At 48.5% G+C, this 16,160-nt stretch overlaps 1 long non-coding RNA gene across 1 annotated transcript in view; it reads right to left on the minus strand.

Annotated features, from left to right (window-relative positions):
• Positions 1-1,198: 1,198 nt before the first annotated feature.
• LOC309568633 overlaps positions 1,199-16,160 on the minus strand; it is a 119,816-nt gene continuing 104,854 nt past the window's right edge. The window contains exon 2 of the long non-coding RNA XR_014226046.1: positions 1,199-1,547. This is a non-coding gene — a long non-coding RNA (uncharacterized lncRNA). The remainder of the gene's footprint in view (positions 1,548-16,160) is intronic.

Below are 16,160 nucleotides of genomic sequence, written 5' to 3' on the forward strand. Positions count from 1 at the left end.
GATCTTCCACTTGTTCTGGATTTCTTTGCAGATCTCAGAAAAGATAACCTGGTTCAACTCTCCATCAAAGAATTGTCTCTAGTAGCGTTCCTGGTGGCAGTCGCCTCAGCAAAAAGGGTCTGAGCTAGGAGCTTTGGGATGCAAAGAACCCTTTTTGTCGTTTTTCCCGGATTGGGTGGTTCTGATTCCCATGTTGGATTCGCATCCAAAAGTATCCTCTATTTTTCATGAAAATAAGGAAATTGTCTTGCCAACATTCAAATCCTCTGACTCTGCGACTCATCCACTGGATGTAGGGCAAATTCTGAAACTATATCTGGAAGCCACATCTCATTTCCGCCATTCGGATTATTTGTTTGTCCTGTTCTATGGGAAGAATAAAGGCTTGCGTGCTTCGTCTAGAACGATCGCATCTTGGATTGTCCAGTCCATTCAATGGGCCTATAGAGCTAAAGGTTGGCTCCCCCGGAGGCAGTGACAGCGCATTCTACAAGAGGAATGTCGACTTCTTGGGCAGCGTTTCGTCATGTGGCTCCCGAAGTTGTATGCAAAGCGGCCTCATGGTCCTCAATCCACACTTTCATGGCTCATTATTGTGTCGAGCCAGCTTCTTTATCATCTGTTGATTTTGGTTTGCGGATACTATCAGTTGATGGTGCAAATAAAATTTCTTTTGAACAGCAGATTGCCCACCCTGGTGTGTTTGGCTAGTTATTTCCCACACGTAGGCTGCCATGGAGTCTGTCAGGAAAACGGAAAATTTATATCAAATACTTACCGTAATTTTCCTTTCCTGATGGACTCCATGGCAGCCGGAGTCCCCACCCATCTGCCGGAGGAGGCTATTTTATGGAACATGGTCTCTGGGGCAGAGTGAAATTTATGGGAGTGGGGTCCTATGAGGTAGGAGGAGGCGGGACTAACCCACACGTAGGCTGCCATGGAGTCCATCAGGAAAGGAAAATTACGGTAAGTATTTGATATAAATTTTCCGTTTTCCTACATTCAGTCAGAATTGGCCTTTGAGAGTGAGGAGGAGTGCCATAGTTTCCTGGCTTCTCTGTCCCTTGTGTATGCAGGGAATGACACCAGCAAGATTGATTGCAAGCAAAGCTTAACGGTCTTGCCAAACTTCTGAGCCAGGCGGTCTTGCCAAACTTCTGAGCCAGTTTTTAATTGCAAATAAAATTTAAATGTGTTTTACAACACATGATATAAGCTCACACTATGTGTGTATATGAAACTATGCTTGTATTGGATCAATTTCTGATCGGAGGGTCCATGACTTGGTATTCCATTCTGAACCTGGGCTTCTCTGACTTACTGAGAGCCGTTTCAGACCTTGGTAATTTTCTTTGTTCAATGTGCTATGCTTTCATACTCAACATGGAATTACCATTGATTTGATTGGGTTCAGCCATTATAGCTAGAGCTTCCAGAAGATAAGTGTTAACTGCTTTGATTTTACAATGCAATTTGAACATGCTGTGGGTGCTGGACAGAAGATGGATACCAGTTAATATAGCAAGGCAACTATTAGTCTATACCTGTTGAAGACCCTCTGATCTAATAGCCAGCCCACTTGTGGATGAGGTTTAAGGTCCGCAGAATGGTTTAATCTGGTCAGGAAGAGAACTTGTCTCAAAGAGGTTGGGAGATTTAAGCTGGAACTCTAGCTTTTTACACTTAAGTTAAAATGAGTGTTCTGTACATAAGAGATACTATTTAGCTGTTTACAAAGCAGTACATTTTGTATTTAAGGGTTTCTTTTGAAGTGAACAAAGAATTTTTGTTTGTTTTTTTTTTTTTTACTTTTTGTATTTTGAATGTTTGTTAGCTTTGATGTTGTAAATGGACACTATGTTTCAGTTTCTTTTCTCTCTTTACCTCACTTGCACAAAGCCTTTGTCCACATGCTGCACCAAAACAACTATTGTGGCTCTGGGGAGAAGGCGTAAATTACAGAAGGAAAAAGCCAACTCATAGATTGGGAGAAACCAAATAAGCACCACAAGCTGCTCTGCCTTGGCGAAATAAGACTTTCCTAAATATATATAAAGAACTGTTTTAACATCCAAAAAATCTGCAAATGAAGAAAGAAGTTTATGCTTCGCTGAAAACCCTCCTGTTCATCTTCATGGAATCACTTCCCACTCCTGAATCCTTATAGCCCGTGAGAAGATGTGCTTATAGTTGTATTCATTTGGTCCATTCCTTGTTTTCCTTTATTTTATTTTATTTTTTTAATTACCCCCCCCCCCCCTCCCCTCTACTCACCTATTATATTTGGTTTACTTTTATTTCTGTCCTATTTTCAGCAGGTAAATATTGGGTAATATCAAATGCCAAAGCCTCCCCTTCCCAAAGTGTTTTGTTTGTTTTTTTTTTTTAGTTTTCTTTTTTTTCTCTAAGCTTTTCTCATGCTTTCTATTTATTTATTTTCTTTTTCCTTATTCGCAACCTCCCTTTCAGCCCATCTTTATGAAAAATACTCCCTGCCCCCAATCTTAAAACAATGTAACAATGTAACAATGTGGTATTGTGCAAAGTGAACTGATGTTGGTCAAGTGCTCCTTTCTTTGCAGATGCGTTTTTTTTTTTTTTTAATTTTCCTTTCTCCCTTAAAGCGGTTGTAAACCCAAAATTAAAAAAAAAAAAAAAAAAACAACCTGCAAGACAAAGGCATAATGAGCTAGTATGCATCGCATACTAGCTCATTATGTATTACTTACCTTAGAACGAAGCCCCGACATGGACCCCCGGACATCGCTGCGGGCGCTGCCATGATCCCTCGCCGTCTCTTCCGGGTTCGGCGGCACCGGCGCGGTGAATGGCTGGAAGAGACGGCTCCGGCGCGATGATTGGCCGGAGCCGCGATGACGTCACTCCCGCGCATGCGCGCGGGAGTGATTTTCCGGCAAGCTCCCGGCAAATAGATTGAAGGTCCCTCCGGACCTTCAGAGCGCATGCGCCGCTAGCGCGAGCGGCTGCATGTACTGTAAATATCTCCTAAACCATGCCGGTTTAGGAGATATTATTTGTACCTACAGGTAAGCCTTATTGTAGGCTTACCTGTAGGTAAAAGAGTAAAAAAGCGGGATACTACCGCTTTAATAAACTCATGAGTTGCAAGTGGCTTTTATTCTCCTTTCAAAGTGAAAGTGTCCGTTTAGAAGAAATTGTAAGGGCTGGTTCACACCAGAACGAGGTGCGGGAAACCAAAAAGCACTGCAGATGGGTGACAATATTAAGTTAGTAATACCCCAAACGCACTTGCCCGCAGCGGCTCGTACGTTTGGTTTTTGCACTGCCTTGGGAAGTACTAGAAAATAGTACATTTTTGAGCACATATTAGAACTATTATGAATGCAACCTGGCTTTGCTGTCTTAAAAGGGGGCACAGCTGATTGCGGGAGAGGCTTTATAGTGTACAAGAGTGTATACAGGGGTGTACAAAACATACCACGTGTAACAGTCATGCATAATAATGTAAAAGTGTGGCCTATATAATACGCACAAGACATTATACAAATTAGAATGTGGTGGGGAGTAAAGAATATACACTGCAGACACATTAGAACTGTGGGGAATAAAAAAGCAGAACAGTATGATGTGGTATTGGGTACATTGTGTAACAGTCCAGAGACTAGAACATTCAGGGTACTGTGTCGGTTGCAGTCTTGAGAACAGAATTCTGTAGCATAGAATTGTTGGATAGAATGTTCAGCACGTCCTGATACTTAACTACTTTAGTCCCCAGTGTGTTTTAAAGTGGCACTTGGAGAGCGGCTTTTTGTCGCAGTGCTGTTAAAAGAAAAACTGCAACAATTGCCTGGTCCTGGCGGGGTATTAAAGGCTGGAACTGACAACTGTCTGTGACAGCTGGCATCTAGGGCTAAGCCAAGGAGTGCTTTGTGAAGGCAAGAGTAAACCGCATGCCCACGTTGTTTTACCTTAAGCATGTGGCGTCACAAGTGACGTCACCGCCGCACACCTATACACCAGGGTTGGGCAGAGCTATCATACCAGCCATCCACACACCAGCTGTTCACTACTAAAGATGACTGCTATATATACCTGTAAAAAGTGTGTCCATCTTGCTACTATAGTTTGTGCCCTCATCAACCCAACTTGTTCTAACAATTTACACAAATGTTTTTTCTCTTACGTCCTCCGACAGTCGCCGCCCACTCACAAGTCTTCACCAATGGGTATTGACCTTTGCTCCGTAGGAGTAGCTAGGCAACAAGAATTGTTAATAACAAAAGCTTTTAGCATAGACACACCCCTAGGGGCTGTCCCCTCAGTGAATACCTCCCTGCACCAGCATTCCCAACTCAGTTTGATCTTGCCTAGCTTAGGAGTAGCAGGCTTTCCTGTGCTGGGGCTTTTAGTCTCAGCCTTCTACCCTTTTTTTTTATTTTATTTCAAAGTATTTTTCTTTCCTTTCACTAGCTGATATTTTGTCAGCTTTAGTTTAGGATTCTTCGGATGAAGATGTTCATGCGGAGCTGGGTCTCGGACTGGCCGCCCTGGATCTCAGGGCTGAGTGCCAGATGGATCCCCAGCCTGCCATCGAGCGTTCAGCTTAGGTTTGCCCTGGCACATTGAACGACCCATCCCTGTTCGCTGCAGGGATGCTGCCTGTGAGGTGGCTACCTCACTGGACGCCATGCTGCGGTCTATGGCTGCGGTCCACAAGCGCCCTGGCTGCGGCACTCCCTGTCTGCCTTGATAGTGGTTTGTCGCTGGAGACGGCTCCCCATGCCATCTGGTATGGTAAGCATCTTCTGTGTGGGGACCTTCTGTGTGGGTGTCAGTCTGTGGCTGTGTAGAACCCCCATGTCTGTGTAAATGCGGGCTCCCTGTCAGATCCCTGTATGGATGCATTGCCTGTGGGCTGCGAGGGGGGGCCATCCTGCTCTGCTGTGAGTTCTGCTCTGGGTGCAGATATAGGTACAGACATGTGTTGTGCGGCGGCCGCTGCTGCGATCCCCCATTTTTTTGCATATATGCTGAGACCGGCCCTGTCCCTGTACAGCGCCGTGTTTTGGCGCCATTCGCCGCCATTTTGGCGGGCCGCGCTAGTTCGGGCACATGTCGGCGCCATTTTCCTGTAGCCTCATCCCTCAGCCGAGCGGCCATTTTGCCGGAGCCTTCATAGGCTATATCAGTCAGCCAGCTATTGCATCACTTCCTCTTTCTCTGGGAACAGCGATCGGTGGCAGCAGCCTGTTTGTGCTCTCTCCAGGTTTTTACCTTCATTGTCCTGTCATTCCTGGCTCAGTGTTCTCTATCCCTGCGGGATCGGTGCATACAGTAGTGTTCGGTGGGCTGCGCTCGCCGTGGTGATAAAGGGCCAGTGCCTTTTTTTCCCTTCATTGCTGGGGCATGGATTCTCAGGATAGCAAGTTTCCCCCCGCCCTGGTGGGGGACCAGGGGGCTGCTGCACCCCCCCGAGGGGGCTGATCTGGCCACGGTAGTGGCGTCCTTGGTTTCTCAGGTGCAGATGCTGATGGCTGATCGATCCGCAAAAAGGGCCAGCTTATCCATTTCATCTGATTCAGAGGGCGATGTGGCTGCTGTGGCTGGCGTACTCTTCTCGGGGTCTCGCTCATCTCTGGACCTTATGGGGTCTGAGGGGGAGGCAGAGGTGGAGGGGGTTGATGTTTCTCCCCCTGGCTCGCCTGAAGAGCTTGCACTCATGGATGAGCTGATTACTTCTATCAAGGAGACACTGCACCTAGAGGATGAGCCTACTCCTCCTGCTAGGGTGTCCTCCTTTGGAACGCAGAGAACCCGCAAATCAGCGCAGGTTTTTCCCTGCCCTGCAGAATTTCATCATACTGTTAATGAGCAGTGGCGCAATTTAAAGAAATCATTTACAGTGTCGAATAAGTTTAAACTGCTTTATCCGTTTGCGCCCTCCACCGGCGAGCGTTGGTGTGTGGCGCCTCAGGTGGATCACGCGGTGGCCATTTTGAACAAGGCTACTGCGGTTCCTTCTGAGGATACCCCGGTTTTCCGGGACCCTACGGACAGGAGGCTGGAGTCTCTTGCCCGTCATGCCTATATGGTTGCTGGTTCTATGCTGAAGCCTATTTTTGCTTCCATTATGGCGGCCCAGGCTGTTGCAGATTGGACGAAGGTGCTCAGGCGCACCCTGGTGGCTGATTCGGCTCCGCCTACCACGTTGGCTATGGTGGATCAAATCCATCAAGGTGTCATGTACTTGTGTGATGCGGACTTGAATTTAGCTCCCTTGGCTGCGCGACTGTTCAGCGTGGCGATACTGAACCGTCGTCTGATATGGCTGAAAAGTTGGTTGGTCGACCAATCTTCTCGCAAGACCCTTTTTGGCGAGGCTTTGGACACTCTGATTAAAGGAGTTACGGGGGGCAAGAGTACTCTTTTGCCCCAGTCTCACAAGCATAAGTCCTTCCGTGGAAAACGGAATTCCTCGTTTAGGCCCTCTCAGGGGTCCTTTCGTGCCTTTCGGTCGCAATCCAAGGGCAAGCCCTTCAAAGGCCAAGGCTCCCAGAAGAAGCCGTGGGCGGGTAAGCAGAAGTCCGGCCAGTCCGGTTCGACTTCCCACGTCAATTCCGCTTGAAGGGGCGCCCTCACACGTTTCTGGGGTGGGGGGACGTCTGCGCGGTTTCCTACAACCTTGGCTGACCCACATTCGGGACAGATGGGTTCAGGAAATCGTTCGATCTGGTTACAAGATCGAATTTCTCTCTCGGCCGGCGGGCAGATTTTTTCCCTCAAATCTTCAGCTGTCTCCGGAGCGCTTGCAGGATCTGCACCTGGCGGTGCGGGACCTGCGGGCCCAAGGGGTGGTTGTTCCGGTGCCTCATCGGGACAGATTTCGGGGTTTTACTCCAATCTGTTCACTGTGCCCAGAAAGGAGAGCAAGGTGCGTCCGATTCTGGACTTGAAAGCTCTGAACCGCTTTGTGCGGGTTCGCAAGTTCCGCATGGAATCCCTGCGCTCGGTGGTGGCTGCCCTGAGTCCGGGGGAATTCATGGCCTCCATCGATCTGAAGGATGCGTACCTACCCCTCCCCTATTTTCGAGGGTCACCAGAGGTACCTTCGATTCGCCATTGCGGAGGATCAGTACCAATTTGTGGCGTTACCTTTCGGTCTCGCTTCGGCTCCGCGGGTTTTTACCAAGGTGCTGGCGCCGGTTCTGGCCCTGTTACGAGCACAGGGCATTGCTGTCTAGGGGTATCTGGACAATATCCTGATAAGGTCAAATGCCAGTCAGAGCCTGGTGACCGACCTGTCCACCACGATGCGGACACTGCAGGAGTTCGGTTGGACCATAAACATTCCGAAGTCGACTCTGTGTCCTTCTGTTCTTCTTCCCTACCTGGGAATGATTCTGGACTCTGTTCAAGCGAAGGTCTTCCTACCGGAAGACAAGCTCCGGACACTTCAGGACGAGGTCAGGTCCCTCAGGGACTACCGGCGCTCGTCTCTCCGGACATGCATGAGATGTCTAGGTTTAATGGTCTCGGCTTTCGAGGCAATCCCCTTTGCCCAGTTTCACACGCGGGGTCTCCAAGCGGAGATTCTTGCCGAGTGGGACGGGCGGCCGCAATCCCTGGATCTGCGGGTCTCGTTGAGCCAACGCACCAAAAGGGATCTTCTGTGGTGGCTCCAGTCCCCGGCAGTGTCGGGGGGCAAGTCTTTTCCTCCATTATTGTGGATGGTGATCACCACGGATGCCAGCCTGTCGGGCTGGGGTGGTGTTCTGGGCGTTCTGTCCGCCCAGGGAACTTGGTCAGAGGAGGAGTCCTCCCTTCCGATCAACATTCTGGAATTAAGGGCGATAAAGCTTTGTCTTCTGCGATGGACGGACCGGCTTCGGGGCCGTCCAGTTCGGGTTCAGATGGACAATGCCACCGCGGTGGCCTATATCAACCATCAAGGGGGCACCAGGAGTGCCCGGGCGGCTCGGGAAGTGGCCGACATTCTGTCTTGGGCCGAGACGCACGTCCCGGCAATAACGGCAGTTCACATACCGGGGGTGGAGAACTGGCAGGCGGACTATCTGAGTCACCAGTCCCTGGACCAGGGGGAATGGTCCATTCACCCGGATGTCTTCCAGATGTTGTGCGCGAAGTGGGGTTCCCCAGATGTGGACCTGTTCGCGTCTCGTCTAAACAACAAGGTGGAAAGGTTCGTGGCAAGAACGCGCGATCCGCGGGCAGACGCCTCGGACGCGTTAGTGGCGCCCTGGCATCAGTGTCGTCTGATGTATGCCTTTCCACCGATTCAGCTGTTGTCCAGGCTCCTTCGCAGGTTAACCTCGGAACCGCATGCGGTGATTCTAGTGGCACCGAACTGGCCTCGCCGGTCTTGGTACGCAGACCTCGTCAATCTGGCAGTCGACGCTCCGTGGCGCCTGCCGCTTCGGGAAGACCTTCTGTCTCAAGGACCGATATTCCATCCTGCTTTACAATCGCTGGCTTTAACGGCCTGGCTGTTGAAAGCCAGGTCCTGAAGGATAGGGGTCTCTCCCCTGAGGTCATTCCCACTTTGATCAAGGCTAGAAAAGCCTCTTCAGGAAGAATTTACTACCGTACTTGGAAAGCGTACTTTGCCTGGTGTGAGTCCAGGGGGTATTCCCCTCGCTCGTACTCGGTGTCGAGAGTGTTGGCTTTCCTTCAAACTGGAGTGGACCAGCGTTTGGCGCTGGCCACGATTAAGGGTCAGATTTCTGCGCTGGCCGTTCTTTTTCAACGCCCTGTGGCGTCTAATTCATTGATTCGCTCCTTTGTTCAGGGGTGCGACATTTGGTCCCTCCTAGGAGGGAACCTTTGCCTCCATGGGACTTGAACTTGGTTCTGTCCGTGTTGCAACAAGCTCCCTTTGAAAAGATCAGGGAGATCTCGTTGTCTCTGTTGTCCAAAAAGGTTGCCTTTTTGGTGGCGATCACTTCGGCTTGCAGGGTGTCGGAGCTGGCGGCTTTGTCCTGCAGCTCTCCCTACCTGGTGATTCACAAGGATAAGGTGGTCTTGCGACCTAACCCCTCTTTTCTTCCGAAAAGGATCTCGGAGTTTCACCTTAATGAAGACATTGTCTTGCCTTCGCTCTGCGCGAAGCCTAAGCATCCGAAGGAGGTTGCCTTGCATTCCTTGGATGTTGTCCGGGCTATCAGGGTTTACCTGTCGTCCACTAAATCTTTTCGCAAGTCGGATTCCCTCTTTGTCCTTCCTGAGGGACCTCGGAAGGGCATGGCGACGTCGGCTGCGACCATCGCCAAATGGATCAGACAGACCATTGAGCAAGCCTATGCTTTGAAGGGGAAGGTTCCTTCCTTCCCTGTGAAGGCGCACTCTACCAGATCTTTGAGTACGTCTTGGGCTTACCGACATCAGGCGTCTGTGGCCCAGGTGTGTAAGGCGGCGACTTGGTCGTCCATTCACACCTTCTCTAAATTTTATAAGGTGGATGTTCAGGCATCGGCCGATGCCTCCTTTGGCCGTAAAGTTCTCAGTGCGGCAGTTTCTTAGGGACCCTTGTTTTTTTGGGCCCTTGGTTTTTGGGGTGTTTTACCTCTGGGTTACTTGTTTTCCTGGGTTGTTGCTCCTGTTGAGCACGTTTTCCTGTTGCCCAGTTGGTTCTCTTACTGTGGTAAGGTTCCTTTCTCTGATGTGGGTACTGCGTTGCCTTTTTTACGGTTGCATCTCCCACCCCTCATGTCTACACTGCTTTGGGACATCCCATTGGTGAAGACTTGTGAGTGGGCGGCGACTGTCGGAGGACGTAAGAGAAAACGGAATTTTTGTAAAATCTTACCGTAAAATTCCTTTCTCCGAGTCCTCCGACAGTCGCCGCCCCCCGCCCCTCTTTTGGGGTTTTTGTGTACTCTTACTGCTATGCTACCAAACTGAGTTGGGAATGCTGGTGCAGGGAGGTATTGACTGAGGGGACAGCCCCTAGGGGTGTGTCTATGCTAAAAGCTGTTGTTATTAACAATTCTTGTTGCCTAGCTACTCCTGCGGAGCAAAGGTCAATACCCATTGGTGAAGACTTGTGAGTGGGCGGCGACTGTCGGAGGACTCAGAGAAAGGAATTTTACGGTAAGATTTTACAAAAATTCTGTTTTTTTTTTTTCTTCATATAGTTTGTAGCATCAAAAGGGAGCAAATCTCTCAAAGTAAAACGCATACATTTACTTTGACCTTTTCTATTCTGCTATGTTATATAAGTCATGCTAATGTGATATCATTTTAACCACTTTAGGATTTGGCTGCTCAAAGACCAGGCCCTATTTTGCGATAAGGCACTGTTACTTTAACCGACAATTGCACGGTCGTGCGACGCTGTACCCAAACTAAATTTATGTCCTTTTTTCCCCACAAATAGAGCTTTCTTTTGGTGGTATTTGATCGCCTGTGTGATTTTTATATTTTGTGCTATAAACAAAAAAAGAGCAACCATTTTGAAAAATCTACAATATTTTTCACATTCTTTTATATGAAATTCTCAAGAAAAAAATTTAAAAATCAATTTTTTTTAACATTTTGGGCCAATTTGTTTTCTGCTACATATTTTTGGTAGAAAAAAATCGCAATAAGCGTATTTTGATTGGTTTGCGCAAAAGTTATTGCGTTTACTAACTACGCGAAAGATTTGTCATTTTATAGTGTTTTTTTTTTTTTCTTGCGGGACTGCGACATTGCGGTGTACAGATCGGACCCCTAATTGACATTTTTGACACTTTTGGGGGGTACCAGTGACATTACTACAGTAATCAGTGCTAAAAATATGCACTGTTACTGTAAAAATGACACTGGCAGGGAAGGGGTTAACAGTATAGGGGATCAAGGGGTTAAATGTGTCCTTAGGGGCGTGATTCTAACTGTCGGGGCGTGGCTTGTGAAGTAATCAGAGACATGCAATCCTATATAGCAGGATCACATAGCCTCTGTGATCACTTCAGGGAGAATGACAGATGACTGTGTTTACATCAGCCGTCTGTCCTCTCTCAGCTGCGGGAGATCGCGATTGGCCGGCGGCTATCGGAGCCGCTGGTCACACGCTCTGGCTCCCCAGCTAACGAGCGGGGGCGGGAACCGGCCGCGTGCCTTCGCCCCCTAGTGTCTCCTAAGCGAGCGACGTTATATATGTTGCTTTGCCCAGGAGCGGCTGCCTGCCGCAGTAAAACTGCAGTGGGCAGTTATGTGGTTAAAGGTCAAGTTCACCTTTCATTTTTTTACAAAAAAAAAAAATGCACATGATTTTGCAGGTAAAAAAAAGTGCATGATAGGGATACAGGTTGGCTGCTTCAAAGTAACAGGTTACGCCCTAAATATGTGTGTAACATATTAGAAAGGGTGAATTTATTCTTTTAACTAGTTGACTTTGTTGATTACAGTATATTGGCCCACATTTCTATGGGTGCCCAAATTGGGTGTTTCGTTGGGAAAATTTCAGGGAAAAAAAGCAACCATCTAATTTTTTAACATTTTCAGTAAGTCCCAAGGAAATAAATTATATACTACTGTGTAAAACCTTTTGGCAGGTGTGAAAAAATGCTGTAAATTAACAATACTTTCAGAAATAACTGTTTATTTTTATCACCTAAAATGGAAAGTAATTGAACAGATGAGAAATCCAAATCAAATCAATATTTATTGTGGCCAACCTTTTTGTCTTCAAAACAGTCAATTCTTCTAGGTACACTTGCACACAGTTTTTGAAGGAACTTGGCAGCTAGGTTTTTCCAAACATCTTGGAGAACTAACGGATCTTCTGTGGATGTAGGATACCTCACATCCTTCTGTCTCTTTGTGTAATCCCAGACACACTCAATGTTGAGATCTGGGGGTCAAACCAGCACTTCTAGGACTCCTTGTTCTTTACGCTGAAGATGGATCTTAATGACGTTGGCTGTATGTTTGGGGTTCTTTGACCTGCTGCAGAATAAATGTGGGGCCATTTATGCCTCCCTAATGGTATGACACAAGTAATAAGTATCTGTTTTTTATTTTTTTTTATTTTAATCTTCCCTTTCGTCTACCGACGGGTAATAAGCCCCTCCTACTAGGAGTGTCCAGGTAGAGCCAAAGGCTTTGACACGCCCAGGGGGCGGGATCCCTGGGTTATTACCCCTGGCCTCACCGTTGCATCTTCAGTTTTAGCTGTCTGGTCTTTGGAGTTGGTTCCTCCTTGGATGACTTCATCAAGACGGTTACTGGGTGAAAGAGCACACTCCTTCCTCACTCAACTAAGGGTAAGTCTCCCTCGGGTAAGTGAGGTCCTTCCCTTTACAGTCCAGAAGCGTCTTTTCCGTGCGACTGTGTCGCAGAAAGCCAAACAGACTTCGGGCGAAAAAGGATATTTGCCAGGGTCATCGATTCCTCCGCTTCGCGGTGGGCAAGGACCATTTTCAATTTGTGGCGTTAGCGTTTGGTCTTGCCTCTGCTCCCAGGGTCTTCACCAAAGTGTTAGCCCCTATCCTGGCTCTGCTAGGAATAGTGATTCTGGAGTACCTGGACGATCTCCAAGCAGACTCGTCTGTGACAGTGGAATGGGATTTGGAGGTGACCAGTCACACTCTGAAGCAGTTTGGTTGGAATCTCAACCTTCAGAAATCTGCCCTGGTTCCAACAACCAGACGAGTATCTAGAGATGATCCTATATTCAGCTTCGACAAAGGTATTTCTACCTCCTGTGAAGTTACAGAAGTTAAGGGAAGCGATTTTTTATTTTTTTTTTGCTACTGCCTTGCGACCTGGTATCTCTCAGGTAATCTATGCAGGTGCTGCGCCTGATGGTGTCCTTCTAGGCCGTACCATATGCTCAGGCCCACACAAGACTTTTGCAACAGTAGATCCTTGTCAAATGGGACAAGGATCCTCTATCCCTGGACAGTTTGATTCAGAGATCCAAGGACTCCCTTAATTGGTGGCTCAGCTCTCTGAATCTTCTCCACGGGAAATCCTTCCTCTAGTATTCTGGACGGTGGTGACGACAGATGCCTGTCTGACCGGTTGGGTGGGAGTGCTGGGCACCCTGAATGTTCAAGGGACCTTTACGTTGGAAGAGTCCAAGCTCCCGATCAACGTTCTGGAACTGAGAGCAGTCAAGTTGAGCCTGTTCTACTGGACGGACAATCTCAAGTGGTGTTCTCTCCGAGTCCAGTCTGACAATGTCACGGCCGTGGCATATGTCAATCAAGGAGGCTCTGGAGGTAGCTGAGATCCTGCATTGGGCAGAGGACTACGTCCCAGCCCTATACGCCATGTACATTCCTGGTGTAGACAATTGGCAGGCCAAACCCTGGATCAGGGAGAGTCATCCCTGCATCCACAAGTGTTCCACCAACCCTGGTGGCTCCCTGGAGCCGGTACGGGCTAATTTATGTGTTTCCTCCGCTGAAACTTTTTATCTCGCCTGCTACGCAGGGTTGAGTTGGAGGGGATTCTAGTAATTCTGGTGGCTCCAGATTGGCCCCAGAGATCCTGGTACGATGACGTGATTCGGCTAAAGATCGCAGGTTCGTGGACACTTCCTCTGCGGCAAGATCTTCTATCCCGGGGTCCGATCTTCCATCCTGCTTTAGTCGCTGGCTTTAACGGCTTGGCTGTTGAGAGCAAGGTGTTAAAGGACAGGGGTCTGTCCGATTCTGTGATCCCTACCTTACTCAAGGCTAGGAAGTCCACTTCTCTGAAGATTTATCATTGTACTTGGAAAACGTACATTGCTTGGTGCGGATCGCTGAAGCTGCATCCTAGATCCTTTGCTATCTGCAGGATCTTGACCTTTCTACAGAAAGGGGTTGACCAACGTTTGGCGTTGGCACTCTTATGTGTCAGATCTCGGCCTTGGCTGTGTACTTCCAACGCCCTTTGGCTACGAACGCTTTGATTTGTACGTTTCTTCAGGGGATTTGCCATTTGGCTCCGCCCAGGTCTCCGTTACTTCCTTGGGACCTTAATTTGGTTATATCGGTTCTTCAGCAATCTCCTTTCAAGAACATGACACATTTCCTTGCTCGCCTTGTCGCAGAAAGTTGCCTTCTTGGTGGCTATCACCTCTGCGCGCAGGGTTTCTGAACTAGCGGCGCTATCTTGCTGCTCTCCTTATCTGGTAATACACAGGGGATAAGGTAGTGTTACGGTCTAGTCGTTTCTTTCTAAGGTGGTTTCAGAATCCCATCTGAACGAAGACGTAGTGCTTCCGTCACTCTGTCTGAAACCTTCACATCTTAAGGAAATTGCCTTGCATTGTTTGGATGTGGTTCGGGCGATATGGGTGTATCTGGAGACTACTGAGTCCTTTCGTAAGTCGGACTATGTTTGTGAATACGGATGGACCCTGTAAGGGTCAGGGTGCATCTGCGGCGACCTTCTCTCGATGGATCAGACAGACGGTGGTGAAGGCGTATTCTCTTAAGGGCAAGGTTTCTCCTTTCCCTGTCACGGCTCGCTCTACACAGGCGTTGAGTGCCTCTTGAGCTTCCCGCCATCAGGCGTCAGTGATGCAGGTTTGCAAGGTGGCCACTTGGTCGTCTGTACATACGTTCACCAAGTTTTACAGAGTGGATGTGTTGGCATCCTTGGATGCGTCCTTTGGCTGCAAGGTTTTGCAGGCCGCCATTAAGCATCAGTTTACTTCTCCTTTGTGGTTTTGCTACAATTGAGCCCCAGTTGTTGCTTGTTGGGCTCCATGTTATATAGTTGGCTTTGTTATCTGTGAGAATTGCATTCTTTAAAGTTTGTCCTTTCCCCACCCCTCAGTGGTTACTGCTTTTGGACGTCCCATCCATCTATGATTTAAAGCAGCAGCTACATCCATCGGAAAAAAGAGAAAATTTGATTTTTTATTTACTGTAAAATCCATTTCTGAGTCCACTGACGGACGTAGCTCCCACCCCTCTTCTCTGAAGAGTTGGGTTTTGGTGGTTGTTCACTTGCAACTAAACTGAAGATGCAACGGTGAGGCCAGGGGTAATAACCCAGGGATTCCGCCTCCCTCCGCATGTCAAAGCCTTTGGCTCTACCTGGTCACTCCTAGTGGGAGGGGCTTATTACCCATCCATCTATGATTTAAAGCCGCAGCTATGGCCGTCGGACGAAATGGATTTTACAGTAAGTAAAAAATCCAATTTTTTCCAGCATTGAGGACACCATTGACCCTTACCAAATCTCCAACTTAATTTACAGAAAGGCATCCCCAAACTTCCACTATGCTTCACTGTGGACACTGATAATCGTACTGCTCTTTGGCCCTTTGGTGAACAAACGGTCTTCTGCTACAGCCAGATATTTCAAATTTTAATGCATCAGTCCAGAGAACCTTCTGCCATTTCTCTTTTATACATTGATGGACACAGCTCCTGATTCTTCTTAACCATTGGGTTATACTGCCCCCTACAGGAGTAGGACGCTAGGCAGGAAAAAGCTTGACTAAGCCTTTGAGCAGTCCCAGGGGGTACATACCCACACTCAGCTACAGGCACTCAGTTTTTTTTTTGCCTTGCTGGGATCTCTGGTCCTGGGGATTTTTTTTATGGAATTTTTTCCTATCTATTTTTGTTCCTGTGAGAATCTACAATCAATTGACGGACTGGATAATCTAGATCCAGAGGGCCCCCCCCCAGTCTGGCCAGCAAGCGCATGCAGACTGCAGCTCCATGCTAGGTAGGCCGTGACAAAGCCCCACTGGACGGAGGTTGGCCTGCGAGTTAAATGTCTCGCAAGGATGCATATTACCTGACCTCGGCCTAAGGCGCAGCGTTCCTCCTGGCCGACAGCACCCAAATTGCTTTGAGCGGTGGTCTGTCCGGAGCGGTGCCCACTCTGTTCCTGGTATGGTAAGTAGCTGTCCGCCCTCTACTGGAGGGTTTTGGGGTGGACGTGGGTCCCTCCCTGGGACAGTGAGACCCCTGGGTTCCTCTCCTCCTCGCCCCCCCTCTCCATCTCCTCTAAAATGTTAGTGGTCAATGTTGGTCTTTCTGTTGGCGGGCAGCCCCAATGCATTCAGCTGAAGCCCCCCACTATTCCTTTGGACATCTGCCAGGCTGGGATCCGTGCACTTCCAGCTGGGCCTCCACAAAATATTAGGCCGGTGCTTGCAGCCTGCTTGGCCATTTGGTCAGTTTGGCACCTCCCTTGGAAGGGGGAGCGCTTTTATCGCTGTG

Source organism: Pelophylax lessonae, assembly GCF_965119305.1.
Source record: "Pelophylax lessonae genome assembly, chromosome: 12".
Taxonomy (NCBI): domain Eukaryota; kingdom Metazoa; phylum Chordata; class Amphibia; order Anura; family Ranidae; genus Pelophylax; species Pelophylax lessonae.